The following is a 26,980-nucleotide window of genomic DNA, read 5'->3' on the forward strand; positions in this document are numbered from 1 at the left end:
TGACGAAACTAGCCGACAGAAACAGCCAAAAGGGGCAGAGAGATGGCCAAGACCCTACTTCCACCTTCTAAATCACTCACAGATACATCTGTTGATGTAAGGTTGCCAGATTTAGCAAACAAAAACAATGCATTCAACATACTTACACTAAGAAAAAAATCCATTGTTTAGCTGAAATTTGCATTTAACTGGGCACGCTGTATTTTATCTGACAACCCTAACTTATTAAAACCTAATTCGGGCTTCCCTGGTGGTGCAGTGGTTGAGAGTCCGCCTGCCGATTCAGGGGACGCGGGATCGTGCCCAAGTCCGGGAAGACCCCACATGCCGCGGAGCGGCTGGGCCCGTGAGCCATGACCGCTGAGCCTGCGCGTCCGGAACCTGTGCTCCGCAACAGGAGAGGCCACACAGTGAGAGGCCCGCGTACCGCAAAAAAAAAAAAAAAAAAAAAACCTAATTCATGTCCAGAGCCCTAGCTGCGTGGAAGTCTGGCAAATGCAGTTTTTAATTTCCAACCCGCTCAGTTGGATGGAGGGTAGTGTAGAGGTTTGAGTGAGCCAATCCGTAGTATTAACCAATGTATTGTGGATTTCCTAGCAAGAATGGCTGAAGCCTTTCCGCCCCCAGACACTTTTGCTACCATCTGAATATTTCACTTTGTATTCTTATACTCTCTGAAATTCTACCAATTTGAGATTCATTTGGTTTAACTCAGCTTCCTTTTTTTTTTTTTTTTTTTTTTTTTTTGCTGCAAAAAGCTTTATTGTTTCCATTTGGTCCAAGGCTTGGGAGAGAGCTCCAGGGTGGTTAAAAAGTTGCCTAGTGGCTGCAGAGCGGGGCTTCAGGCTGAAGCCCTGACGCCACAGGGGCTGCTCAAAGGCCGCTGGGCTCCGGAGGCTCCTACTCGTGCTGGAGGCCGAGCCTTTCGACGAGGGACTCGCCCAGCCCCCCCTGGGGACCAGCCGGCCTGTGGAGGTTGGTCAGGTGGTCGAGCATCTTCTGGATGAGTTTCACCTGCTCATCTAGGAGGTGGCTCTCTGGGAAGTCACAGAAGGGGGGGTGTGCACGGGCAGAGCCCAGGGCGTGCAGGTCCACAAGGGCGTGGTTCAGGTTCTCCTCCGTGAGCACGCCGGCTTCCACAGCGTCCTGGGTTTCACCCCACTCATCCTGAGACGCTTCTGCATGTCCTGGAAGAGGGCGCGGCTGCTGCGCTGTTTTTGCATTTTCAAGAGGTGCTAGGCGCCCTCACGCTTCCCCTCGGGCACTTCGCGGAAAAAGTGGCCCAGGCCCTACAGAGCTGCGTCGTGGCGGTGGAAATAGGAGCCCAGAGAGAGGTAGGTGCGGGAGGCCGGCAGATGCATGTTGACCAGGCGGTTGACGGCGGCCTCCACCTCTGCGGAATCATTCTGACGAATCTGGGAGCTCATGGTGGATCGGTCATACGGAGTTAAGCTCAAAATATGGTGTTGGCGGTCCCAGTGACCAAGCATAGCTGACTGGCTAATTGCGAAGGTCGCAACTGGAAAAAAGGTTGGAGGGTGGTCGGAGGCTGGAGCAAAGGGCATCCCTGGGTCTGTTCTGTTCAAACACTGTTGAAGCAAGAGACAGATCGGGGGACCGCCGAGCGCACTGCCAGCCTCAGCTTCCTCTTTTTAAAAGGTAAAAATCTCCCAGAACGTGAAAGTGGTCGGACTATGCTCTGGGAGTGCAGTTTTTAACAGGTAGGAAAGAAGGATTATTAGGGACCTGAGGAAATACAGGGGGTAGAGATGACCAGGCACCAGGAGGTAGAATGACAGGTACATGCCCATTTCGTTCATGCCCATCTCAGGTGTCTTTTGCTTACTGTTTTGCATTGGGCGGAGTCAGGATTCAAAGAGAGATATTTTCTTTTCATACTTGATTCCCTTTTGTACCCCAAAAGATGTATGCTTCTCAAATCACAGAACCCACAGTAGTGCTATCAGAATGACTTAGATCATCCATGTTTGAGATCAAATAGCCGTGACGGTCCTGGTGTCAAACATATATAGCTGTTGCTTCTGTGGAAATTTGAATTTTGCGCTCTGAACCATTGACTTGCAAATGACTTTTGGTTACAGAACTCTTTGTAAGTTGGGGACTGCTTTTACTTATTTCATGAGTAAAGATGTCAAAAGGAAGAATGCCAGATTTGCACCATGCTCATTAACTATTTTGTGAAAAGAAATGTCAGCCTAGATAAATAAATGAAAAGAAATACTGCCTCTCTGAGAAGTCAAAACTGATGAAAAACAATCACGCAGGCAAACGCCACTCTTCAGAAACACGGAAACTCTATTTGTTCCCAATTTTGCCTAGGATTTTCTCTTCTGCATTTAAAAGAGTTTCAAGGCTACTGATTATAACAGAAAATCAGTGGTAATTGGTAATTGGAAGCAGTGGGATGTTTGGAGAAGTAATAGAGGTAGCTGCTCTCCAAGTTATCCTGTAGGACTTTCCATGGCAATGAAATCCGGCATGGAAGCTTGGCTGACTGAGTGCAAGCAAACAGTCCTACAGAGAATGGTGCTGTCGCTTCAGTCCTTTTATCTCTGGTGGTGAGTGGGAAGTAGGGGAATTCTTTGGCAGAAAATTTTATCCAGGGGTTGACAAGGGTTATTTGGCTAAAAGAGGTTATTGTTATAGTGAAATCAAACTTCCCATGAATTGTTTGCTATTAAAGCAAATTGAAAATAGGCCTTGCATCTTCAATAAGGGAGGTGAAACTTGTAGATTAATTTGTGAGCTTTCTTTTTTTGGACTAGAGAGGTGTGTAAGTTGCTTTTATTTCGAAGGTACAGTTGCCATTTTCTCTTCAAAAATGTATGTTATTTTTGCTAGTATCTTACTCTTGTCTCTGAAAACATTATTACACTTAAAAGCATGATAACTATTTGACAAGAATTTGTCATCATCCTTAAATTAAAGACCCTCAAATTATGTTTACTAATTATAATTTAATTCCATACATTTAGTGATACTTTAAAACACATGAGTTATTTTGTAACTCCCAGTATCACAAAGATAAATTTGATTCCACAGACAAAGTGTTGTTCCCAAAGGAATATTTCACTTAGGCAAAGAGAGGAGCACAGAAGAAACTTAGTGAAACCCTCAGCGCTCTGTATAACTCAGGCATTATATGGCATTTTTTTTCCTGTGAATATCATGATATGTTGAAAAGAGAAGGTGATGAACATATGGTGTTTAAGAGGCCCAAATCCTCTTCTGAGTGCCTGCAACCTATTATTTAACTGTGATCTTAGATCTGAAATCTGATCTTTTGAAAGTTTTGTTTTGCCCTGCGTGTTAAAAAATATGATTTCCATATCATGTTATATGATTGGCTGTCAGAATATAAACCAGTAGCCCAGTAAAAAATCATTTCATATCATTTGGTAAATACCACGATTGAGGGTACTTATGATTGTGGATCTGGGTAGGCCAGATATTTGGGGGTTTGGGAAATTCCAAAGCTTAAAATCATTTTGATTTTATAGCGAAGAGTAGTCTCAGTTAGTTTTGAGGTTTCAAAAATGGACTGCTCAAGGAATATTTTCTTGCTTTCTCAGGCTCCACACAGTTTTCCAGAAGCAAGCATTCATCCATTCAGGGAGCTATAACCTGAGTTTCCACTTTTCAGGCGATTGCCCTTAAAACCATGAGAACAGGCCCTAGGATTTATAGAGATCCGCTTCTCAAGGCAAGCAGGTCCTTCCAGCTTTCACCTGTCAGTTTGTCGTGTTCGCCTCTGTATCCGAGGAGTTTCTTGCAGCCTCTGAAGTCTAAGGTGCAGAATGAACGGAGGAGGGTACATAAATCTAACTCCTATTCATGGACTAGTCTCTCCAATAGAGAGGCTGTTTTGTCTTTCTTTTTTTTTTTTTTCTTAGTTTTCCCTAATCAAGCCATTAGCATGAAACAAGGACATGTAATCTTACCAGAGGAAAATTGGGGTCGTGCCATAGGCTAGCTGAAGGAGCACTCTGTGGCATGATGATGTGTGGCCACTGCACAACAACTCCTTTACCACATCAAATCTGCCCTTTAATTACATTTTAAATCTCATTTGAAGAGATTTTTATCATCATGGAAATTGCTCTGTAAATGTGCCCATGATGAGACCCAATAAAAGTTTGCTGAGAGGAATCGAAGACAGAGGTGACGAATCAGCAGCTAAAACGTTATCATCAGACAGAGTTTTCCTGGCTTTAGGTAAAACAGTCCTGTGCAGTAGCAGAAAATCTTCTTTGACTCAGAGGTGTTATTTCCCCCAGATGATTACAAGGAGATTTGCCTGTAGCGCTATCACTTCTTCGAGGAGCTGAAGGCAGAGTTCTGCTTTCCGGCTCAGCGGGCCTTTGTTTCCCAGCCTCAGAGCCATCACTTGAATTTATAGTTGCCAAGATGAATAATACAATATTTGCCTCATGTTCCTGACTTCATGTATGTAGGCAGAGCAGGCCTGAGGTTCTTTAAAGGAACGATGGCTTTCCTTGCATGAAATAAAGAACACGTCTGCTTTCTTTTCAGGGTCATTTAAAAACATCTATACTGCTGGGTTATGGAAGGCATGTGAGGAAGATTCTTAGGTAAAGCGTGAAATCAAAATGTTCCTTCTCTCCAACAGGGATTGTCTCGTATCATTTTGTAGCACAACCGATTTGGTTTCCTTTTAAGCATATTCTTAATTATCTCTTGTTTCAATCTTGAACTGGTTCACTGAGGTACAGAGATCCTAGAGCCATAGCTACGCTTTCCCAGAGGTACCAACTTCCATGTCTTTCCCCAGGCCCCTGGCTGAATGCCCCACCCCCCTTTTCCATCATGTTCCCCACCAGCCCCTCTTTTATTTGATATTTATTTCCCAAGCGGATGGCAGGGCAAAATGGGAAAGGGCCAGATTACTTGAATGTGGTTAGAGTGACAGGAATTTCCTTCTAGCCCTCAAGGGCTGCCTTTTGGTGTGCCCCCTTCCCCAAATCTAGTCATTTTGTGCCTGGGATCACTATGACTAATTCCAAGATGCATAAGTAAGCAAAAATCACATTTTAGTGACTTTTTAAAAAATAAATTTATTTATTTGTTGATTTTTGGGAGCGTTCGGTCTTCGTTGCTGCGCGCGGGCTTTCTCTAGCTGCGGCGAGCAGGGCTACTCTTCGTTGTGGTGTGCGGGCTTCTCATTGTGGTGGCTTCTCTCATTGCAGAGCACGGGTTCTAGAGCGCAGGCTCAGTAGTTGTGGCACACGGGTTTAGTTGCTCCGCGGCATGTGGGATCTTCCCGGACCAGGGCTCGAACCCGTGTCCCCTGCATTGGCAGGCGGATTCTTAACCACTGGGCCACCAGGGAAGCCCTTTAGTGACATTTTTGATGTGTTCTTTTTCCTGAGAGTTTTCTATTAAAATGGTACTTGAAAGATTTGTTGTCTTCATTAATTCATTGTATTTCTTGGAAGTGGAGGTAGGCTACTGCTCTCCAGTCCCTCTTAGTGGGTCTCAGAAGACCATGAAATTATCGGTCATATTTTATGTTTATGAATATTTGTGCAGGTTTCTCAGGAGAGGATCCATCGTTTTCACAGAGGCATTCATGACCTCCAGGAGATTAAGGACCATTATGCTAGACCAGTGGTTAATTCTCAAAGGGTGATCCCTAGAGTAGAAGTGTCAGTATCACCAGGGAAATTGTTAGAATGCAACTTCTTGAACGCCCCTCCAGACCTACAGAATCATGAACTGCAGGGTTGGGACCCAGTAGCCTGTGTTTTTCTGTTTGTTTGTTTTTTTAATTTAATTTAATTTATTTATTTTTACAGCAGGTTCTTACTCGTCATCCATTTTATACACATCAGTGTATACATGTCAATCCCAATTGCCCAATTCATCACACCACCACCACCACCACCACCCTGCCGCTATCCCCCTTGGTGTCCATGTTTGTTCTCTACATCTGTATCTCAATTTCTGCCCTGCAAACCGGTTCATCTGCACCATTTTTCTAGGTTCCACATATATGCGTTAATATACGACATTGGTTTTTCTCTTTCTGACTTACTTCACTCTGTATGACAGTCTCTAGATCCATCCACATCTCAACAAGTGACCCAGTTTCGTTCCTTGCTATGGCTGAGTAATATTCCATTGTATATATGTGCCACATCGTCTTTATCCATTCATCTGTCGATGGGCATTTAGGTTGCTTGCATGACCTGGCTATTGTAAATAGTGCTGCAGTGAACATTGGGGTGCATGTGTCTTTTTGAATTATGGTTTTCTCTAGGTATATGCCCAGTAGTGGGATTCTTGGATCATATGGTAATTCTATTTTTAGTTTTTAAAGGAACCTCCATACTGTTTTCCATAGTGGCTGTATCAATTTACGTTCCCACCAGCAGTGCAAGAGTGTTTCCTTTTCTCCACACCCTCTTCAGCATTTGTTGTTTGTAGATTTTCTGATGATCCCCGTTCTAACTGGTGTGAGGTGATATCTCACTGTAGTTTTGATTTGCATTTCTCTAATAATTAGTGATGTTGAGCAGATTTTCATGTGCTTCTTGGCCATCTGTATATCTTCTTTGGGGAAATGTCTGTTTAGGTCTTCTGACCATTTTTGGATTGGGTTTTGTTTTTTTTTAATATTGAGCTGCATGAGCTGTTTACATATTTTGGGGATTAATCCTTTGTCAGTTGATTCATTTCCAAATACTTTCTCCCATTCTGAGGGTTGTCTTTTCATCTCGTTTACGGTTTCCTTTGCTGTGCAGAGGCTTTGAAGTTTCATTGGGTCTCATTTGTTTGTTTTTATTACCATTTCTCTAGGAGGTGGGTATAAAAGGATCTTGCTGGGATTTATGTCATAGAGTGTTCTGCCTATGTTTTCCTCTAAGAGTTTGATGGTGCCTGGCCTTACATTTAGGTCTTTAATCCATTTTGAGTTTATTTTTGTGTATGGTGTTAGGAAGTGTTCGAATTTCATTCTTTTACATGTAGTTGTCCAGTTTTCCCAGCACCACTTATTGAAGAGGCTGTCTCTTCTCCACTGTATACTCTTGCCTCCTTTGTCAAAGATAAGGTGACCATATGTGCGTGGGTTTATCTCTGGGCTTTCTATCCTGTTCCATTGATCTATCTTTCTGTTTTTGTGCCAGTACCATACTGTCTGGATTACTGTAGCTTTGTAGTATAGTCTGAAGTCAGGGAGCCTGATTCCTCCAGCTCCGTTTTTCTTTCTCAAGATTGCTTTGGCTCTTCAGGGTCTTCTGTGTTTCCATACAAATTGTGAAATTTTTTGTTCTAGTTCTGTGAAAAATGCCAGTGGTAGTTTGATAAGGATTGCATTGAATCTGTAGATTGTTTGGGGTAGTAGAGTTATTTTCACAATGTTAATTCTTCCAATCCAAAAACATGGTATATCTCTCCGTCTATTTGTATCATCTTTAATTTCTTTCATCAGTGTCTTATAGTTTTCTGCATACAGGTCTTTTGTCTCCTTAGGTAGGGTTATTCCTAGATATTTCATTCTTTTTGTTGCAGTGGTAAATGGGAGTGTTTTCTTAATTTCACTTTCAGAATTCTCATCATTAGTGTATAGGAATGCCAGAGATTTCTGTGCATTAATTTTGTATCCTGCTACTTTACCAAATTAATTGATTAGCTCTGGTAGTTTTCTGGTAGCATCTTTAGGATTCTCTATGTATGGTATCATGTCATCTGCAAACAATGACAGCTTTACTTCTTCTTTTCCAATCTGGATTCCTTTTATTTCTTTTTTTCCTCTGATTGCTGTGTCTAAAACTTCCAAAACTGTTGAATAATAGTGGTGAGAGTGGGTAACCTTGTCTTGTTCCTGATCTTAGTGGAAATGATTTCAGTTTTTCACCACTGGGGATGATGTTGGCTGTGGGTTTGTCTTATATGGCCTTTATTATGTTGAGGAAAGTTCCCTCTGTGCCTACTTTCTGGAGGGTTTTTATCATAAATGGGTGTTGAATTTTGTCGAAAACCTTCTCTGCATCTATTGAGATGATCATCTGGTTTATCTCCTTCAGTTTGTTAATATGGTGTATCACGTTTGATTTGCGTATATTGAAGCATCCTTGCATTCCTGGGATAAACCCCACTTGATCATGGTGTATGATCCTTTTAATGTGCTGTTGGATTCTGTTTCCTAGTGTTTTGTTGAGGGTTTTTGCACCTGTATTCATCAGTGATATTGGCCTGTCGTTTTCTTTCTGTGTGATGTCTTGTCTGGTCTTGTTATCAGGGTGATGGTGGCCTCATAGAATGAGTTTGGGAGTGTTCCTCCCTCTGCTATATTGTGGAAGAGTTTGAGAAGGATAGGTGTTAGCTCTTCTCTAAATGTTTGCTAGAATTCGCCTGTGAAGCCATCTGGTCCTGGGCTTTTCTTTGTTGGAAGATTTTTAATCACAGTTTCTATTTCAATGCTTGTGATTGGTCTGTTCATATTTTCTATTTCTTCCTGGTTCATTCTCGGAAGGTTGTGAATTTCTAAGAATTTGTCCATTTCTTCCAGGTTGTCCGTTTTATTGGCATAGAGTTGCTTGTAGTAATCTCTCATGATCTTTTGTATTTCTGCAGTGTCAGTTGTTACTTCTCCTTTTTCATTTCTAATTCTATTGATTTGAGTCGTCTCCCTTTTTTTCTTGATAAGTCTGGCTAATGGTTTATGAATTTTGTTTATCTTCTCAAAGAACCAGCTTTTAGTTTTATTGATCTTTGCTATCGTTTCCTTCATTTCTTTTTCATTTATTTCTGATCTGATCTTTATGATTTCTTTCCTTCTGCTAACTTTGGGGTTTTTTTTTGTTCTTCTTTCTCTAATTGCTTTAGGTGTAAGGTTAGGTTTTTTATTTGAGATGTTTCTTGTTTCTTAAGGTAGGCTTGTATAGCTATAACCTTGCCTCTTAGAACTGCTTTTGCTGCATTCCATATGTTTTGGGTCGTTGTGTTTTCACTGTCATTTGTTTCTAGGTATTTTTTGATTTCCTCTTTGATTTCTTCTGTGATCTTTTGGTTATTAAGTAGTGTGTTGTTTAGCCTCCATGTGTTTGTATTTCTTACAGATTTTTTTCCTGTAATTGATATGTGGTCACATAGCGTTGTGGTCGGATAATATACCTGATATGATTTCAGTTTTGTTAAATTTACCAAGCCTTGATTTGTGACCCAAGATATTATCTATCCTGGAGAATGTTCCATGAGCACTTGAGAGGAATGTGTATTCTGTTGTTTTTGGGTGGAATGTCCTATAAATATCAATTAAGTCCATCTTGTTTAATGTATCATTTAAAGCTTGTGTTTCCTTATTTATTTTCATTTTGGATGATCTGTCCATTGGTGAAAGTGTGGTGTTAAAGTCCCCTACTATGATTGTGTTACTGTCGATTTCCTCTTTTAGAGCTGTTAGCAGTTGTCTTATGTATTGAGGTGCTCCTATGTTGGGTGCATAAATATTTACAATTGTTATATTTTCTTCTTGGGTAGATCCCTTGATCATTATGTAGTGTCCTTCCTTGTCTCTTGTAATAGTTTTTGTCTTAAAGTCTGTTTTGTCTGGGATGAGAATTGCTACTCCAGCTTTCTTTTGATTTCCATTGGCATGGAATATCTTTTTCTGTCCCCACACTTTCAGTCTGTATGTGTCCCTAGGTCTGCAGTGGGTCTCTTGTAGACAGCATATATACGGGTCTTGTTTTTGTATCCATTCAGCCAGTGTATGTCTTTTGGTTGGAGCATTTAATCCATTTACATTTAAGGTAATTAGCGATATGTATGTTCCCATTACCATTTTCTTAATTGTTTTGGGTTTATTATTGTAGGTCTTTTCATTGTCTTGTGTTTCTTGCCTAGAGAAGTTCCTTTAGGATTTTTTGTAAAACTGGTTTGGTGGTGCTGAATTCTCTTAGCTTTTGCTTCTCTGTAAAGCTTTTAATTTCGCCTTCAAATCTGAATGAGATCCTTGCTGGGTAGAGTAATCTTGGTTGTAGGTTTTTCTCTTTCATCAGTTTAAATATGTCCTGCCACTCCCTTCTGGCTTGCAGAGTTTCTGCTGAAAGATCAGCTGTTAACCTTATGGGGAGTCCCTTGTGTGTTATTTGTTGTTTTTCCCTTGCTGCTTTTAATATTTTTTCTTTGTATTTAATTTTTCATAGTTGGATTAATATGTGTCTTGGCGTGTTTCTCCTTGGATTTATCCTGTATGGGACTCTCTGTGCTTCCTGGACTTGATTAGCTATTTCTGTTCTCATATTAGGGAAATTTTCAACTATTATATCTTCAAATATTTTCTCAGTCTCTTTTTCTTCTTCTTCTGGGACCCCTATAATTCGAATGTTAGTGTGTTTAATGTTGTCCCAGAGGTCTCTGAGACTGTTCTCAATTCTTTTCATTCTTTCTTCTTTATTCTACTCAGCAGTATCATCTCTGTTTCTTTGCTCTTTAGTTCTTCTGCGTCCTTGTTTATCGTTTCTTTTATTTTCTCCATTCTGTTTTTCAAGATTTTGGATCATCTTTACTATCATTATTCTGAGCTCTTTTTCAGGTAAACTGCCTATTTCCTCTTCAGTTGTTAGGTCTGGTGGGTTTTTGCCTTGCTCCTTCATCTGCTGTGTGTTTCTTTGTCTTCTCATTTTGCTTAACTTACTGTGCTTGGGGTCTCCTTTTTGCAGGCTGCAGGTTCGTAGTTCCCGTTGTTTTTGGTGTCTGTCCCAAGTGGCTACGGTTGGTTCAGTGGGTTGTGTAGGCTTCCTGGTGGAGGGGACTAGTGCCTGTGTTCTGGTGGATGAGGCTGGATCTTGTCTTTCTGATGGGCAGGTCCACGTCTGGTGGTGTGTTTTGGGGTGTCTGTGGCCTTATTATGATTTTAGGCAGCCTCTCTGCTAATGGGTGGGGTTGTGTTCCTGTCTTGCTAGTTGTTTGGCATAGGGTGTCCAGCACTGTAGCTTGCTGGTCGTTGAGTGGAGCTGGGTGTTGGCATTGAGTTGGAGATCTCTGGGAGATTTTCGCCATTCGATATTACGTGGAGCTGGGAAGTCTCTTGTGGACCAGTGTCCTGAACTTGGCTCTCCCACCTCAGAGGCACAGCCCTGACGCCTGGCTGGAGCACCAAGAGCCTGTCCTCCCAACGGAAAAAGAGGAAAAAAGAAAAAAAAAATATATGTCGTTGCTCCCAAAGCCGCCCTCCACAATTTGGGATGATTCATTGTCTGTTCAGGTATTCCACAGATGCAGGTGCATCATGTTGATTGTGGAGAGTTAATCCTCTGCTTCTGAGGCTGCTGGGAGAAAATTTCCGTTTTCTACTTTGTTGGCACAGCTCCCAGGGTTCAGCTTTGGATTTGGCCCCGCCTCTGCCTGTAGGTCACATGAGGGCGTCTGTTCTTCGCTCAGACATGACAGGGTTAAAGGAGCAGCTGATTTGGGGCTCGGACTCACTCAGGCCAGGGGGAGGGAGGGGTACGGATGTGGGGCGAGCCTGCAGCGGCAGAGGCCGGCGTGACGTTGCAGCAGCCTGAGGCGCGCTGTGCGTTCTCCTCGGGAAATTGTCCCTGGATCCCGGGACCCTGGCAGTGGCGGGCTGCGCAGGCTCCTGAGAGGGGAGGTGTGGAGAGTGACCTGTGCTCGCACACAGGCTTCTTGGTGGCGGCAGCAGCAGCCTTAGCATCCCATGCCCGTCTCTGGGGTCCGTTCTGATAGCCGTGGCTCGTGCCCATCTCTGGAGCTCCTTTAAGCAGTGCTCTGAATCCCCTCTCCTCGCGCACCAGGAAACAAAGAGGCAAGAAAAAGTCTCTTGCCTCTGCGGCAGGTCCAGACTTTCCCCCGGACTCCCTTCCGGCTAGCCGTGGTGCATCAACCCCCTGCAGGCTGTGTTCACGCCACCAACCCCAGTCCTCTCCCTGCGATCTGACGGAAGCCCGAGACTCAGCTCCCAGCCCCGCCCGCCCCAGCGGGTGAGCAGACAAGCCTCTCGGGCTGGTGAGTGCCGGTCGGTCGGCACCGGTCCTCTGTGCGGGAATCTCTCTGCTTTGCCCTCTGCACCCCTGTTGCTGAGCTCTCCTCTATGGCTCTGAAGCTTCCCCCTCCACCACCACCCGCAGTCTCCAGCCGCGAAGGCGCTTCCTAGCGTGTGGACACCTTTCCTCCTTCACAGCTCCCTCTCACTGGTGCAGGTCCCGTCCCTATTCTTTTGTCTCTGTTTATTCTTTTTTCTTTTGCTCTACCCAGGTACGTGGGGAGTTTCTTGCCTTTTGGGAGGTCTGAGGTCTTCTGCCAGCGTTCAGTAGGTGTGCTGTAGGAGTTGTGCCACATGTAGATGTATTTCTGATGTATTTGTGGGGAGGAAGATGATCTCCATTTCTTAGTTTGCTGCCATCTTGAAGCTCGTCCTTCAGCTTTCTTTTGATTTCCGTTTGCAGGGAATATCTTTTTCCATCCCCTCGCTTTCAGTCTGTATGTGTCCGTAGGTCTGAAGTGGGTCTCTTGTAGACAGCATATATATGGGTCTTGTTTTTGTGTCCATTCAGCAAGCCTGTGTCTTTTGGTTGGAGCATTTAATCCATTCACGTTTAAGGTAATTATCCGTATGTATGTTCCTATGACCATTTTCTTAATTGTTTTGGGTTTGTTTTTGTAGGTCCTTTTCTTCTCTTGTGTTTCCCACTTAGAGAAGTTCCTTTAGCATTTGTTGTAGAACTGGTTTGGTGGTGCTGAATTCTCTTAGCTTTTGCTTGTCTGTAAAGCTTTTGATTACTCCATCGAAACTGAATGAGATTCCTGCCGGGTAGAGTAAGCTTGGTTGTAGGTTCTTCCCTTTCATCCCTTTAAGTATATCATGCCACTCCCTTCTGGCTTGTAGAGTTTCTGCTGAGAAATCAGCTGTTAACCTTATGGGAGTTCCCTTGCATGTTATTTGTCGTTTTTCCCTTGCTGCTTTCAGTAATTTTTCTGTCTTTAATTTTTGCCAATTTGATTACTATGTGTTTTGGTGTGTTTCTCCTTGGGTTTATCCTGTATGGGACTTGCTGCGCTTCCTGGGCTTGGGTGGCTATTTCCTTTCCCATGTTAGGGAAGTTTTCGACTATAATCTCTTCAAAGATTTTCTTGGGTCCCTTCTCTCTCTCTTCTCCTTCTAGGACCCTTATAATGCAAATGTCGTTTAATGTTGTCCCAGAGGTCTCTTAGGCTGTCTTCATTTCTTTTCATTCTTTTTTCTTTAGTCTGTTCCCCAGCAGTGAATTCCACCATTCTGTCTTCCAGGTCACTTATCTGTTCTTCTGCCTCAGTTGTTCTGCTACTGATTCCTTCTAGTGTAGTTTTCATTTCAGTTATTGTATTGTTCATCTCTGTTTGTTTGTTCTTTAATTGTTTTAGGTGTTCGTTAAGCATTTCTTGCATCTTCTCGATCTTTGCCTCCTTTCTTTTTCCGAGGTCTTGGATCATCTTCACTGTCATTATTCTGAATTCTTTTCCTGGAAGGTTGCCTATCTCCACTTCATTTAGTTGTTTTTCTTGGGTTTTATCTTGTTCCTTCATCTGGTACATAGCCCTCTGCCTTTTCATCTTGTCTATCTTTCTGTGAATGTGGTTTTTGTTCCACAGGCTGCAGGATTGTAGTTCTTCTTGCATCTGCTGCCTGCCCTCTGGCAGAAGAGGCTATCCATCCTGTGTTTTAATAAGCCCCCCAGGTGTTTCTCAAGCTCGCTCAGGTTTGAGAACCACTCTGCTAGACAGAACACCAATACGTGATGAAAACTCATATTCACAGACATATGTGGATGACATAGAGAAAACAGACCTCTCTCTCCTGCCTCCCATGGACCTTCCCCTCTGGCCACATAGAGTTACTCAGCTCTGACTTGTATTCTTATCTTGAGCTTTACTCATGCTTTTCCCTCTACGTCAAATTTTATTTTCCTATGTCTCTCCTGGTCAGCTCCTACTCATCCCTCAAGACCCTACGTCATTTGTGTGATGGCATCTGCTAATCTTGGCAATAAGGCTAATTGCTCTGTGTTCTCATAGGGCTCTGTCTGCTTTAACAGTATTCCGTGGGTTGTGTGTTTGCTTAAGACTTTTTCAGGAGACTGTGGACCCCTTGAAATAAGAAACTTATATCTTATGGTTTTATGAGTGTTTTCAGGTATAGTTTAGGAGAGACCCCTGTCTTTCTGCCAGTCCACAAGAGGGAATAATCAGACAGCCAGAAAGGAGCAGGACTCTGACAGAACCAAGCAGAAGGCTTGTTCAGCAAGTCTCTTTATTTTCTACTCAAGATAACATTAATTGTTACGCATTACCCCCATTGCCTTCTCAGTCCCCTATTGGTGAGGTTGTTTTGTTTTGTTTTTCTGTTAAACTCTATACTATATCAGAAATCTGAGCAGAGATTCACTAAAACTGTGCAGTTCCTCTGCCCCTTTCTGAGAAGAGTGGACGAAAAACATTTGTCCATGGTAAAGCACTATGGACATGACCTGTTTACCACTTCTGTTTCTTGGGGTAACTAGACTTCTACATTTGTAATCAAGATCAGTGACAATGATGAAATCCAAGTGAAAAGTTTCCTTTCTTGCCTCAGAGCACTCTGAGGCAGATTTCAACTGTTCTGTAACAGATATTACCATATAGCTCCCATGTAAAAATTCTTATTCTGTAAAATAAATCTGCAAAGACATCCTTTTCTCTGTTCTAGTTCTTTATGAAAACTTATATAGTTTATCTTATGGGCATAGAAAGACCTAAGCCTTCCCGTACCGTACTCTTCTGGTGATAGTTTTTAATTTAATTTAATTTAATTTTTTCTTGGTGGTATATTTTATTTTTTAATTTTTAATTGTTTTTTATTGGAGTAAACTTGCTTTACAATGTTGTTAGTTTCTGCTGTACAATTAAGTGAATCAGCTATATGTATACATATATCCCCTCCCTCTTGGACCTCCATCCCACCCATCTAGGTTGTCACAGAGCACCGAGCTGAGCTCCCTGTGCTATACAGCAGGTTCCCACTAGCTGTCTATTTGACACATTGTAGTGTATTTATGTCAAACCTAATCTCCCAGCTCATCCCACCCTCCCCTTCCCCACTGTGTCCACAGGTCCGTTCTCTACATCTACATCTCTATTCCTGCCCTGCAGATAGGTTCATCTGTACCATTTTTCTAGATTCCACATATATGCGTTAATATACAATATTTGTTTTTCTCTTTCTGGCTTACTTCACTCTGTATGACAAACTCTTGGTCCATCCACCTCACTACAAATAGCTCAGTTTCATTTCTTTTTACGGCTGAGTAATATTCCATTGTATATATGTGCCACATCTTCTTTATCCATTCATCTGTCGATGGACACTTAGGTTGTTTCCATGTCCTGGCTATTGTAAATAGAGCTGCAGTGAACATTTTGGTACATGACTCTTTTTGAATTATGGTTTTCTCAGGGTATATGCCCAGTAGTGGGATTGCTGGGTCGTATGGTAGTTCTATTTGTAGTTTTTTAAGGAACCTCCGTACTGTTCTCCATAGTGGCTGTATCAATTTACATTCCCACCAACAGTGCAAGAGTGTTCCCTTTTCTCCACACCCTCTCCAGCATTTATTGTTTGTAGATTTTTTGATGATGGCCATTCTGACCGGTGTGAGGTGATACCTCATTGTAGTTTTGATTTGCATTTCTCTAATAATTAATGATGTTGAACATCTTTTCATGTGCCTCTTGGCCATCTGTATGTCTTTTATGGTGAAATGATAGCTTTTTTAAATCCACATGTTCTCAGATGAAAGAAGCATCGTCTCATGGCCAAAGACTTAGAATGCCCTGGGATTGCTTCAGTAAGATGTTCAGTTCTGAACTGAATGCTTTGGGAAGGATTAGTAGGTATATAATAGAAAACTCATGAATGAGTTTCTGGGCTCAGCAGAGTAGGTTCCAGGAATGAAAAAGTATCCAAGATATTTTACCAGATACTTTTTTAAATTTAGTTTTCTCATCTGTGTCATGTTTCCTTTGGCAGATAAGCCCGTGTTACCTACCTTTATATTAATGTCCACTTACTTAACCCTTTCTTTTTCCTTTCCCTTATAGACTAAAAAAGGAGTGATTGTTCTCTCCCATCACTATCCACTCTATTCCATGAGAGAAGAAAGCTAAATAGGGTGAAGTAACTCCCTAGGCACAGAAGAACCATTACACTCTCCAGAAGAAGTAATTTGGTCTACTTGGTAGTAGATAGAAGTTAACTCACCAGAGAACACCAGGGAATCAGACCCAATTATGTCAGCAGGACTTGAGTTAACATCCTGATTCTAGAACCTTCTTTAACATTCAAACTTTATGGATACCTATAATTCATTTTAAAGGTAATATTTCTAAGCTTTAGGCTGAGTACCCATAAATGAATACAGTTGTGTCCAGTGTGTGTTTGTAAATTACTTGGAAATTGTCCTCCTATTTAAAGTGAAAGAAAATATAGAAATGTCTTAGATTTATTACATCATTAACCTTTTCTAAACAATCACCTCAGTGCAGGGTTGTTTTGTGGTTGTGGCAGGATATTATGAGGATTTTGGGGAGTGAGAGATAGAATAAAGTTGTTGTTCTGCATTTACAACATCTATAATTAAAACAAGCCAGAGGAAATTAGCTACATGGCTCTTATGATTTCTAGTGTATCATCAAAAATAATTGTGGCACTTTGCCATATGTTCTTGCCTTCTTACAGATTGCTGTTGAGATAAGATGAGACTTGACATCAACTAATTGCTTATTTCTAATACACAATCTTGAACTACAGTGTTTCTCTAGAGTAAAAAAAAAGCTCTGTGACAAAGAGATTCAGGAAATAAGAGCTTTTCTAACTTTTAACTCTATACATAACACAGACAAATTGTATAAATAAATATAACCAGATGTGTTGGTTCATGGGAAGATAGTTGCCTATTTTAAGAATAAGAATGTATTCTGTTTGTTTAGAGCCCTTCAAAATGATGAAAGGTATTAGTTCTGAGTTGACTGAGGAGGAATGAATAAGTTAATACCTAGCTGGAGAATAATTCCATTGCCTAGCTATTCTACTCAGAGCATTGCAATATGTTTCTCAATCCAAAGAGCTCACATATGCCTTAATGAGTTAATTATTGTATTGCATTACCTGTAGCCCAAGTCCGAATTCACTTGCTTTCTATCTGAAAGGTAGGGGAGGAATGGGGGGCAGTAAAAAAAAAAAGAACATAAATTCAGACAGTTCTGTACTGTAATCCTGCTTCTGCCACATGAGAGCTGTGGGATTTGGACAAGTTACTTCATCTCTCCAAATTATAGTTTCCTCAGTTGGGGGCTGAGAAAGCCTACTTTGTAGAGTTGATGTAAAGGATTTATAAGAGGTGTTAAGTATTAGTTTCCTGCCCCATTTCATCCCTCTACTCCACCCTCACCCCCCACACACACCATCGTGGCTCTGCAATAATAAATGTTGCAGTGTCGAAAAGGCCCATCTGGTCTTTCTCAGATAAGGATAGTTATCTTCAAACAGGCTGATTCCTGCACATAATACATAATACAAAATGGAAAGTACCCTCAACATTTCGTAGGTGGTTGTCTCTATGAATTAAACGTGCAATCTAGAATTTACGTATGAAGACATTTCAAGATGACCATTGGCAATGATCTCCTGAAAGACGTCTCATGTAGGAAATGCTCACCCGATTATGAGCAATGAAGCAGTATCACAATATCTGAAAAAGTATTGCAACACAGTATGAGTCTTTTAAATGAGTTTTAGATATATTAGTAAAAAAGAAAACTCAGCCTGTCTAAGGACTGATTTTATTTTCTGCCACCAGCATTATGAAGTCTTGCCATTCTTTTTTGTAACTCAAATACTCAGCCAGATGAGTACAGACATTAGTTCCCCGCTGGGTCCATGGCATCTTAACTTTAAAAACATCCAATGCAGTATTATTCTACCTACCCCTTTTCAGTATTTTGTGTCCTTTGAAACTCACTCCTGCGTATTTTGGGAATGCCTAATAGGGTATGTTTTAGGTAGGAGTGTCCTGATCCTATATGCAGCTTCGGTATCAGTGCCTTAGCCTTGTCATTGTACTTTACTTGGCACCAGGAGGTGAGTGTGTGCATATGTGTGTTTGAAACGCAGCATATATAATGTTTGTCTTGCTCCTTATGGAACTTAAAATAACATTTTTATCTTTAAAATGCTTTTGTGAGTAGTTATCACTTGGCTGAATTCTACCTTCCAAAGGTCGAGCAAGAGAAGGATGAAACTGAGTCACGCATGCAGCTATTTCTGTAATTTATGAGCGCTCCAGGAGCATAGCATCCCTCTTCCTTACGTCCTCTCTGTTTCTGGAGCCACTGCTCTTTTGGTTCATGAATGGCTGGGGCTGCCTGTCAGCCAGACTTCCTGTTTCCATTCTCTCCCTGCTGCCATTTACCCTGAAAACTGCCCCCTAAATAATCATTTTCAAATCGTTTTTTGACTATGTCATGCCTGCACTGGAACCTGCAGTGGGATCTTATCGTTATAGGATCACATATAATCTCCAGGCTGCTTTCAAATCTCTCAATGTCCACTCTGTACCCTTTAAACCCAGTTGTTGACCCTTCACGGCACCACTACCTCTTAGATCCTGCCTACGTTTCTGGCTCTCATCCCTGTGCATTTGGTATTCATTTTCCTTGAAATGGCCCCACGTCTTCTTGGCTATGAAGCTTGGAGGCGTGGAGGAAGGGGAGAGGGGTCCGGAGGGATACAGTTTTAACGAAAGCTCTCAGTAGATCAGGCATTAAGTTAGCATTTAGATGCTCTACCCACATCACTTCATCTAATCTTTGCCTAAACCTTATAAGGTAGATATTATTAGCCCTGTTTATGGTTGGAAAAACACAGGCTTTGAAGTATTTTATAATTTGTGCCAAATCACAAAACTAGCCACGGGAGGAACTTTAGAATCTTAAGGGATCTTATGACACTAAAGACTGAGCCCTTTCCACTGTGCAATACTTTGTCCCAATCTATGCTAATTACCGCCATCCACTCCAGGCTTTAAGACATACCCATGTCTTTATGTACTCTTTAGTTACATGGACCTTTGTAACTCTTCCTCAACTGCTTCAAATCAGATTCCCCACGTAGAGTATAAACTCTAAACATAAAACAAACATTAAAAAATCATCCCCCAAACCCTCCCTTTGATCCTTCATCCCCCTTCAGGTGCTATCTTTTTTTTCATCTAAACTCGGTAAACTTTTCAATAGTTCTGTGTGTTCAGTTAACCTCCTTAAGCCTTCTTACTCTTACATCTCTTTCTTCCTCTCCTCTGAAACTGTTCATATCAAGGTGACCAGTGACCTTCCTTGTTGCCAAATCCAGTAGACAATGTTCTGTTCTAATGTAACCAGTCTCTTTTGACACTGTTGCCTGCTCCTTTCTTTTTGAAACCCTCCCTCCTGTTTTGGTTGCTATGACACCATAATTTCTTAGTTTTTCTCCTACTTCTCTGGCTCCTCCTTTACTGTCTCCTTTGCTAGGTGGTCTACCCCTACCTAATCTCTGAATGTTGGCAGTCCTCAGGACGTGGTCCAAGGGCCCTTTTTCTTCTCTCTCGCTTCTTTCTCCCTAAGTATGCTTACCCATTCCTATGGTCTTAGTATCAGTAAGCCGAATGATCCCAAATTCTTAAAGTCAGCCCAGACCCCCGCTCTGAGTTTCACATATGTACTTGAAACCTCCACTTGAATGATTCAGTCACTTTAAAGCATGACATGTGACTAGAACACAAAACTGACTTTTCCCACGGCTTTCACCATTTCAGTAAATGACACTACCATCTGTTGTTCAAGTCAAGAATTTGGAGTTACCATTGAGATATCCCTTTCCTTTATTCTCATCATCCAGTCCATTAGTATGTGTAAGAAATCCAACATCCAAATTATATCTCACATCAGTCCACTTCTCTCCTTCTGCAGTCACCTGAGTCCAGGCCACCTTCATCTCTTGCCTGGATTAGAGGCCCTGGCCTCTAACTGGTCTTTTTGTTTCCTCTCCTGCCTTCGTTAATCTCCACATAGCAATGTAGTGATTCATTTAAAGCCTAAATGATAACATGTCACTACCCAGCTTTAAAAGCTTCTATTGTTTTCCATTGCACTTGAAATAAAATTCAAACTCCTTACCACGGGACTTCTAGGCCCCACGTTATCTGAAGCCTCTCTTACCTCATCTCCAGCCACATTTCTTTCTCGGGAAGTTTTAGCCAAGATCTTTCCTATCACAGAGCTGATGCAAAGGTCTGCCCTCTTACTTGGGAGGACTTCTGTGCCCTTGGGTTTTCCTATAACTGGTGTCTTCTCATCTTTCAAGTCTCAGCTGACACTGAACCTTCTCTCATAGGTGTTCCTTGACCACCATAACCGAAGAGCACCCATCACCACCATATGTACACCGTTAACTCTTATCGTAGCCCCCCTATTTGTTACCTCCAGAGCATTTTCTTACGTTACTGAATACTTGTTTATCTGTTTACCATATTTCTCCCCTGTTCATCGTATTTCTCCTTTTATCCTTTTATGCTGTGAACATCAAAAAGGCAGAGGTTTGGGGTTTTATCACCACTGCAGACCTGGGTGCTAATATATTAATTATTAGTGGGAGGGAGGAAGGAAAGAGAAGAAGGGAGGAAGGAGTGAAGGGAGGAATTAAGGCCTGGGACTACACCTTTCTCACAACGTATGTATTCCCACAGCTCCTATTGAAATCTTGGAGTTAAAATAGGTACCTAATGCATGTTTGTGTGATGAATAAGTATGCAGACTCTTTTGCACTGTGACAGAATAAAAAGAAACGAGGAAAAACAAGATGCAGAAGCGAAAAGATACGTCCCTTATCCAACCTAGTATATCTGAAATGAGCTCTTCAATTTAAAAAAAGTAATTTTCAGAATAGCGTAAACAAGAGGGTCAGACAAGAAGAGAAAGCATCACGTGTTCTGGGAGTTTGGGATTGCTTAAGGCAGTCTGACAGATGGGATTTTGCTCCGTTTCCTCTGGGGTAATCCACTCTAGGCTGGGCATTTCTAAAGATTAGATTTTGAAATAAAGCTTTGCACCTGGGAATGTACTGAGGCAGGAGAACATATCCCTTCTCTCCACTGTTGTGGTGCTTAAATGTGAGAATTTTTGAACAAGATATGAAAGCAAAGACAACAAACCCTGCAGGATAATAGTCTCTGAGAACCTTAATAACAGCCATTTTTAAAGCAAAGCCTGTGGACTCCTAAATCCATAGCTGCTCGTTTAAGATGCATTGCGATGCAGTGGACCTGAAAACACACTCCTTATCTACCTAGAGCAACCAGGCTCCAAGCCAAACGGCAGTCCTCAAATTAACTCTTGTTTATCTCGGGATGACAACTCTCCTGCTTTTAAAAGAAATGCAATGGCCACATATAGAAGAGAAAAAAGGAGTCACACCCACTGTGAATCTGTATCCAACTGCATTTCCTGTGCGAGTTAGGAACCTCTGGTGGTTAGATTAGAATTCTTATAAAGTCAAGATTGTGGGTCCAGTTCCTTTATATGGGCGCTTCTCAAAAATCCATTAGGAAGGATAATTCTGTTTTGTTTTCCTAGTTTTAATTTCCAATCCATAACAGACTGATACTTTTGTAACACGCAATAAATTACTTTAAAAAATTACAAAAACCAGACACAAAATGCAAGCCCATGCTTTTTATTTTTAGATTGCTATAAACGTTTCTAAAGATTTACTCTCAATTTCTGTTCTCATGATGGACTGTGTGTGTGTGTGTGTGTGTGTGTGTACGTGTGTGTGTGTGTACGTGTACTCCAAAACCTCAAGTATTTAGAGCCAATGTTTAACAAATCATGTTGGGTAACCAAGCTAAGGGAGTTTTACTTTTGATGTTTGTTTTTGTTTTATTTCTGTAAAGCATCAACACCGTTTCAGAATAACTACGTTGGGTAAATTCATCTAAAGAGTTTTACATACACTGCTTTCTTCTTAGAGTTCACTGAACATAAATCTACCTTTTTCTGGCTCGTTCAGGATCATTAACATTACTTATTTTGCTTTGCTTTAAAGTTAGGTGATGCCTTCAAGGGCTAATAATATATGTAGGGCTATTAGTTTTCACACTTGTGTGACCCTGGTCAACTCTGAGTGCCTGCAGCTCCTTTTACACCTTTCTGGTTCTCTGTCAGGTGTCACTTCTTGCTGCTCTCAGTTTAGCCGTTAAGGATTACTTCTCTCCATTTTGGATCTTCTGTTTCTGACCTTTTAAGTTCTTAGAAATCAGAACATCACTTTTCTTTTTTTTTCCTATTAAGCTTATTTGAATTAGGCAAAAATTACCAGTAAAGAGGAACTAATGACCTTATCATTATTCACATACTAATTGCTTTCAGAAAAGATTAGAGATGGTGTGTCCGTAATGATTAATTTTGTGGGGAGGTTTGGTCACTTTTTCTTCCTGCGTCTTTTTGTTTGTTTTATTGCTTACTCCTCAGTTATATTCAAGATAAGGAGGTTATCTTTTTAAATTTTTATTATTTTATTTTATTTTTTTGTGGTACGCGGGCCTCTCACTGTTGTGGCCTCTCCCGTTGCGGAGCACACGCTCCGGACGCACAGGCCCAGCGGCCATGGCTCACGGGCCCAGCCGCTCCGCGGCATGTGGGATCTTCCCAGACCGGGGCACGAACCCGTGTCCCCTGCATCGGCAGGCGGACTCCCAACCACTGCGCCACCAGGGAAGCCCCGAGGTTATCATTTGATGAGTTCTTTTTTAGAGACAAATAATTCCATATACATAGGAAAGAGAATATGTGGAATCTATTATCCCTGATGTTTTGGAATAGTATCATAACCATTTGGATAATAAAAAGAGGTGTGTAGTAGTAACTAATTCTTGGCATCTTCCTTCTTTATTTTTCGTCTTATAAAAGTAAGACTTTCATAACTTTTCATATTCCTCCCTGGTTGTCTTACTACTTTCGATCACCATGGACCATTCTACTTGTCAAATGAGATGGTACAAATTTAATCAATAATCTCACCTTTGTCCTTTACTTTTCTTTATAAACTTCTGTTCTCAGTAGCTTCCTGAAAGAAGGTCTTTATCCTACTTAGTTTAAGGACATCGACCATATTCTGCCTGTTTCTTCTCAACAGTCATTGTCTATTCCGATCAGGCCGTGCAGTTCATTGTACCTGCTCGTAATCCAAACTCCTTGCCACGTTTTTGCCATTTCCAGGCTTTTCTCACTTGGAATACCCTCTTCCTCTTCCCTTCACCTTTCTCAATCCTATCCATCCTTCAAGGCTCAAACGAAGTTCCATGACTTTGTTAAGTCTATTTCTATCACTTTTTTCCCCACACTGATGCTCTTATAATAGAAATCCTTACATTAGCTATTACTTATTAAAGGCTTATTGTGTTCTAGATGATGTTCAAAGTATTTTACAAAGATTATGCCATGTAATATTCAAAATAACCCAGCAGATAGGTATTATTACTTAATATTTAGTGAAGCCAAGGAGATTAAAGAGTCTAAACTTATGCAGCTAATAAGGGAAAGAGAAGGAAGAGACCAGAATTATGTCTGTTTAACTGCACGTTCCCATTAGTTTTCCCTGGAGGCTGAGAAAGGGGACTTATGACAGAAGTAGGCTAGATGCTCAGAAAAGAAGGAATGGTGAGATCTGAAAATGCTCTCCAGGAAACACAATACTCCCTACTCCTAAAACTGCCTTGTAAGCATATAAGCATACTGCTTGCCTCCCATCTGAGCTTTCTTGATAGTCACAGTTGAAATTTGCTCCATAATTGTACATAACTCTAGGCTATATGTCTCTTTCTGAGGGGAGGGGCTGCATATTATTTTGCCATTGGCACCCATTTTCTCAATTATGTTATGCTCTCTCTCGTATAGGATATATCTGTCCACTACTTTAGATATGTTTAACAGTCTCCATATTAATAAGACGGTAAAGTTACTCTTTGAGTACTGGAAACAATGTTAGTCTGCCTTGTGCTAGATTTGCTGAAATTTAAGCAGGACTGTTATTAATAGGAAACATTTTTTAATTAACAGGAAAAAACTCAGAGGTCATACAGCCTAGTGGGTAAGAGCCCAGTCCCTGGAGTCTGACGGCCTGGGTTTGAAATTTCGCTGTATGGTTTATTAGCTGTGTGACCTTGTGCGTTTTTTTACTGAACCTCTCTGTAATTTCATTCTCTTATGTGTGAAGAGAAGATATTAATAATGCCTGCCCTGGAGCGTTACTGAGAGGATTAAATGAGCTCATGTATATACAGTGCTTTAGAGAAGCGTCTGTTGTGAAGGAAGTCTTATATATGTTGTTGCTGCTGCTGCTGCTTCTGTTGTTATGTAACAAATCCTTTTTCCCTATTCATTAGGTATTGTTCTTCCTAAAGAATACAATCACAAAAAGAAGAGAAAACTTATATTGATCGTAGCAACTAAGGCTTGAGTGATCTTTTCTCGTTAGGTCAGAAGTGAAATAAAACTACTAAAAAATATCTGTGAAAATTACTTTTTGTCCAGATTGGGTCTCCTCTGAGAACTCGATTCTCCATTCTAACCTCCTGCTTTTCTGGGGCCCCTGAGTCTAAGGTTAATCTTAGGATAAATGCCGTCATGGTAATTTATGCAAATATGAGTGTGCTCCTTCCTAAGTGCCCTGTCAATGTCTCCCTCCCCACCTAGGACTCATGCTGCCTACTTGTACTAAAAAATCTCCACTACAGCAGGCCAGCTTCCTAAAGAAAGCCTTATGGTCCTCACCGATACTCACCTCCCTTTTAGAGCAACCTACCTGAGTCCTGTATCTTGACGGAATCCCTGCCAGCCCGCCAGCCCAAAGGAGCATGGCCAAACTACGTTTATGCTGATATGTCAGGTCATGGCCTCCTGTAATGTTCACATGACTCCTCTAGACAGAGGAGTGAATTACTGCCAGGAGAATTTCTGTTCTGGCAGCGGGGATATTTTGTAGCAGACTTTTTCCAGTGCAAATAAGTGTTTCTCACAGGTGGTCCCACATGTCCAATTGCAAAATGAAAAGTGAAAAGGGTAGTCAGGACTCCATTTTTCATTTTGAACAAATCAATCCACGTGGGTAAAGTTTAATCAAAATCGGTAATGCCGTCTTTCCGTGTGCTTTAACCTCGGTAGCTGTTTCCCCTTGTTAGCAGTAGCCTTGTTCAGCTTCGGTAACTACTGTCTGTTATAGCCAGTGCTTACAGCAGCAAATGGTGTGTGGAGACAGCCTAAGATCTTCTAGAGTCAAAAGAACTGGATCCATTGCCCACATTTAACACTTTTGGCAAGTCAGTTAAACATCTCTGAGCCTCGGTGCTCTCATCTGTAAAACAGAGAAAATATTATGTACTTCACTGGGTAAGGAGTAGGAATAAGTAAAACGATACACGTGTAAGTGCTTTGTAAACTGTAAAGCCCTTTACTATGCATGTGTCCTTTGTTGCTCTACACTACCATCATAAACTAGAGAAGTAATACTGAGTTAAGAGCTACCTTCCTGCCAATGCTAAGACTTCACTTCAGCTACTTCTGAATTTCCAAGGGGAGAAATTTTAATCCGAGGACATATGAGGTTTGGCAGGAAATTGTCAACGTGTACTTGTTAATATGAATGACTTCAACAAAAAGTGCATACTAGATTTTAGAAAAAGTAAAGGCATAACTGTCTCTTCCCTTCCTCTTAGTTTTCCCACAGTGCTAAGGCTAGACAAATAACCAGTCCTCAGCAAGCACTGGTTTATCAATTTTATATTCATTTTTTTTCTCGATGATACAACAAAGATGTTTAAATTCAGGGCCATGTAAGTGGCAAAGATGAAAATGAGCAAATTTCATGAATCAACATCCTATTTATGCTTGGGAAGACCTGTCATTTATTCAGCGAAGTATTGATGACTTCACGATACACATAATCTTAAGGAACTATTGATTGAACCTGGGTCTCTGCTATAAATGCAGGACATAAAAATTCAAATGTACTATAATTTATATGCATGCTAATGTAGAAAGCTGATTGTATTAGTCAAAAGATCTTAATTTGTTGACAACAAAAGGTTTGGTCTTAATTCCTTACGTGTGTACTCTGAGGTCAAGATTTAGGTAGCAAACCACATACAACAAGAAGAAAAGTAAAGTAAAAGAGAGCAGTGGGGGCATTATCTTGATAACTTGGATCTGTTTGGTTTTTATTCCTGAATTATTTAGATCTATTAACCTCAATTTTCTCTTTCACTGAAGAAGTAGCGAATTCAGCAGGGTATGTTTTTCCATGTAGGTACACAAAGATAAATTGGATATATATTTGATGAAGCGCCATTCAGCAAGGAGCCCAATACTGGTTTTCTATCACATCAGCTAGTTTCAGAATCAGGCTATTTCCTTCCAAAACAAGCCTGTTTTTGATGGGATAAAGATAGATGCTCCTCGATATGTTTTAGTATTTCTATTCTTTCAACTCCAGATGGGGTTTATCCATATTCCCCTCCTGTCTTCCAGTCGAAGGCAATGAGACAGAATTCTCTTTAGAGTCCATCGGTGATACTTTGGCTGCCAGAAATAGTGACAGGAGACATTCATCGTCCATCTCCCTGCATCTAAGAGGCTGCAACTGAAAACACAGGCCACTTCTTCAGACTTCGTAACATGTTATTGCTGCCACTTTTCCTTCCTTACTTTAGAAGGGTAATTTAATTCAATTTTAGAAAGGGGGCGAATTTTCTAGTTTCACAGATCAATCCAGTTGTTCGGAGCTTCAGAATGAATTTTTAAACTTGTTAAACAGAAGCATACAAATCTCTAAAAGCAAGTCAGATAATGTACAAAGCCTCCATTCATTGTG

At 41.2% G+C, this 26,980-nt stretch overlaps 1 protein-coding gene across 1 annotated transcript in view; it reads left to right on the forward strand.

Moving 5' to 3' along the window:
- DMD (dystrophin) overlaps nt 1–26,980 on the forward strand; it is a 736,567-nt gene that overhangs the window by 324,591 nt on the left and 384,996 nt on the right. The window lies entirely within an intron of this gene.

Source organism: Tursiops truncatus, chromosome X, assembly GCF_011762595.2.
Source record: "Tursiops truncatus isolate mTurTru1 chromosome X, mTurTru1.mat.Y, whole genome shotgun sequence".
In the NCBI taxonomy this organism is placed as follows: Eukaryota; Metazoa; Chordata; class Mammalia; order Artiodactyla; family Delphinidae; genus Tursiops; species Tursiops truncatus.